The sequence below is a fragment of the Echinops telfairi genome, unplaced genomic scaffold (assembly GCF_000313985.2).
Source record: "Echinops telfairi isolate 266 unplaced genomic scaffold, ASM31398v2 ScPeMD7_39;HRSCAF=148, whole genome shotgun sequence".
Lineage (NCBI taxonomy): Eukaryota > Metazoa > Chordata > Mammalia > Afrosoricida > Tenrecidae > Echinops > Echinops telfairi.
The window spans coordinates 394984-398934 of NW_022103937.1; positions in this window are offsets into that span (position 1 = coordinate 394984).

Below are 3951 nucleotides of genomic sequence, written 5' to 3' on the forward strand. Positions count from 1 at the left end.
CTAGAAATCCCTGCCCATCATGCCTCTATGACCTTGCACATGCAGACAAAGGATAAAGCTAAGCTCACCCGACTTTCAGGGCCCAGATCTTCTGGAAAGCTAGTTCCTCTGGATCGCTGGCTAATAATTTTTCCCTCTTTCAAGTTCTCCAAGAATGAGTGGTGCCTAGTCATTCCTGAGTCACATTTTTGCAGTTACAATGCAGTGATCAGCCGCTAACCAAAAAGACCAGCGGTTTGAACCCACCCGTGGTTCTGTGGGAGAAAAATATGGAAGATTCCACAACCAAACCAAACCCACTGGAAACCATATAGGACAGTTTGACTCCATCTTATAAGGTCTCTACGAGACATACTCAACTTAACCACCATGAGTAGTGCTATTTTCAAGATACTTAAAGGGGAAAGCTGAGTATGAAAAACACCACCTGTAACTCACAGAAAATAACCCTGGTGGTGCAGTGGTTAAGCACTAGGCTGCTATATAAAGGGTCGCTGGTTTAACCCACAAGAACGCTATGACAGTGTACTCCTTACAGCAAGAAGGCAACCTTGGAAACACCATGGGGCAGTTCCACTCTGATCTGTAGGCTCACTATGAGTCAGAATAGGGCATTCTGACAAACCTCCAATATGGCCATGTACACAGGAATAAAGCAAGAATCCTCAGACCTTGTTTATTTTGGTAATCCCTTCCTAAATCATACCATTCAGATATCTTGATCCAGTCCTTCTGCAATATGGTGAGGATTTGTAAAGTTCCACTGGTGCCACTGGGAGAACAAAGGGAAATAGAATCTGTGTCATCAGTGTGCTGATAGTTTATTTTGTAAGAATTAATACCAGATTAACATCAAGGACTTGGAAATTGAAGATACCCCAAAGGTCCCACTCTCCTAAAATGCTACTCTGCACCATTCAGCCCCTACCCCCATCCCTCCTTTGAGTTTATTTCCTCATTTTGTTGGGTTCTGAAATTCACTGCAATGTCCTACAGAAATTCATGAAACTTTGAGGAGATGTCTTACGTGGTGGTGGGTGCTGTTCAGTCCAGAGTCTGAGGGTCGGACAGTGGTGAACCAAATGAAGGATCCAGAGCCAGAGCCAAAAACTCCATAGCAGGTCTTCTTGCTTCTACCACAACTTTGTCGAGATAAAGAGGTCTGACTTTCCACACAAGGGGAAGTGTGTCAGACTGTATGGCAACACAGTTGTATTTACAAGGAAAACAAAGGTTGTTTCCTAGTTCACAACTCAGTACTAAAGTGGAGTCTTCAAGGCCCCCTCAGGAAACAAAGGATACAGTTCAGCCCTTACCCTTAACCAATCTCAGGTCTCAATCCCACCTCACTCCTGTGCATCCACCTAGTGGAGACTGCCTTCCCAAGTGGAGCCGTACCCACGGGCATATAAAGTTCAGACCACAACATGTCATAGCATGGCTAGAAGGGCAACATGAATTCACCATAATTAAGAACACCCCCAGGCTCTTCTAGTCATTAACCCATTCATACTTGAATCAAAAGAGGATTATCCCCTTGTGCTGAGTCTCTCTTGAAGAGTAAGCATAATTTTTTTATTTTCCCTCCTGCATATCCCATTTATTCATTCCTTTACCTTCAGCTGTTACTTCTCCTGCCTTCCATTTTTTTCATTTACTTTTACCCAAACTTTTCCACTTTGGGAATGGAATCTGGTTTTGCAGTGTGCCAGTCCAGATTTCTGGTAGCAAGACCAGTCCAGCAAGTGCTTCTCCCTTAGTCCATCAAATTGGGGGGGTTATATAGGTACAAGACTGGGAGGGGAAAAAATGAGGAGGCAATATCACACTATTTACATTCCACTCTTTTTTGCCAGATGAGAAAGTACAATCCATCCCATCAGGCCCTCCCACCAGGGAATTCGCACAACGGGTTTAGGGATATAGTTTTGGTCTCCTGCTTAGGGATCTCCCTTGCTTCTGGCACTCGGAGGTGCATCTGTGGTCCTGGCGTCACAACATCCAGCAGGAAAAAAAAAAAAAGCAAATTCAGGTGATGGGAAGAACTGTACAGTACTAGTGCCAGGATCTTCCCCACTCTTCTTTCCTCAGACCCTCCTGAGAAATGTAGGAATCTATCCAGTGTTGATTCTCCCTATGTCCCCCTCATGTCGGGTCTGAGTACACACTCATGAAGTCAGGAAACCTAGCCCCTATTGCCTTTATCTGCCCTCATTTCGGATAACAAAAGTTTCAACTGCCATTCTAATTCTCTATCAGAACATTACTCTTAGGATGGTATGCAATGTGGCATATCCATCTAGTATAACGTTTCTCTGCACCCTGTGGGATGTAAAGTGTGCTCCTTGGTCTAAGAAGATAGAGCTTGATGACACAAACTGGTACAGTATCTTTTGTTCTAACCTGTGATGGTGTTTTTGCCTCTGCATGTGTTGCTTGATATGCAAAGCTCAGTCCAGACGAAGTAAGTGTCTATTGCTGTGAGGATCTACTTATAGCCTCCTGGAGCTGTTGGTGTCATTGGTCCAATATAATCAATCTGCCAGCTATATGCAGGGCCTTCCCCCTGAAGGATCTACCCCACAGCCATCTGAAACTGTTCTCTCCTGCTGGCAGACAGAATCGTCCTTATTGGTATTTTGAGGTGTAAAGGAGTATGTCTGTATTCAGCTCATCTCTGCATTGCTGCAGCACCCCTATGTCCACTCATCTCACGGACCCAATTGGCCACCTCGAGGGAGCACACCAACCTGTGCACTTCTTGGTTCCAGTCACCTTCTGATCCAGGAAGGGGTTCTTTTTATGGGCATTGCCATGTCCTACCCATGCATTCTTTAAATTCCTATAGTGCTTTCCAAAGGTCCTTGCTCCACACAGGCATCCATTCAATAATCCAGTTTTCTATTGTACATTTGCTTGACCATATAGCCAGGCCATTGGCTACTGCCCATGAGTCAGTAAAAATCTAATCATGTGGGCTCTCACCATTACCCAATTCTTCCATCACAGTTTGGAAAACAGAATACAGTTCAGCCCACCAAGCTGACCTGTTCTTGCCTTCTTCAGTTAAAGTCTTTCCATCTTCTGGTCTTCATGCAGAAGCTTTCCACATCAGATGTTGTTCACATCCCTGGAACTGCCGACTGTGAGCCACGCAACCTTCTGCTGCTTCGCAGGACTCTGCCCACGGCAAGAGGGTCTGGCAACTTCTCAGGTGGCTCCAGGGTAGGATCTTTGGGAACAAAGGCCACAGTGGGTGCCACCCTGAATTTCCCCAGTCACTTCTTCCTGTAGGAGCCATTTCATTTTATTATGGAACTATTTGGGGCACTACCTTCCTTATTTGAATGTTTCTCTGACATCACCCAAGACATTATGGCTTTCAGGTCTCATAATGGTTTTATGCCCTGTCATTGAAGCAATCTCAATCAATGTCTAGTGGAAGGCGAGTAATTACCTTTCAAATGGTGTGTATCATCTTGCAGCTTCTGGAAACGTCCTCATCCAGAATGCCTACATTCATCACAGTGCAGCATTCTCGGGTTTTAGCCATAAACTCCATTGCACAGAAGCATGTGTGGCAGATAGTTCCAAAATCATGTCTGACAGCAGAGACATGGGTGAAAGGAGATGTCAGTCAGTGTAAGACATGACAAAATAATAACAATGTATAAATTATCAAGGGTTCATGGGGGGTGGGGGGCAGGGAGGGAGGAGGAAAATGAGGAGCTGATACCAAGGGCCCAAGTGGAAAGAGAATGTTTTGAGAATGATGATGACAACAAATGTACAAGAGTGTGCTTGACACAATGGATGTATGTTTGGATTGTGATAAGAGTTGTTCAAGCTCCCCCAAAATGATTTTTTTTTAATTGTGTCTGAATGTGGATCATAGGGCCTCAAGACACGGAGATTAAGATCCACTTTCTGTAACTCAGACATAACCTGCTG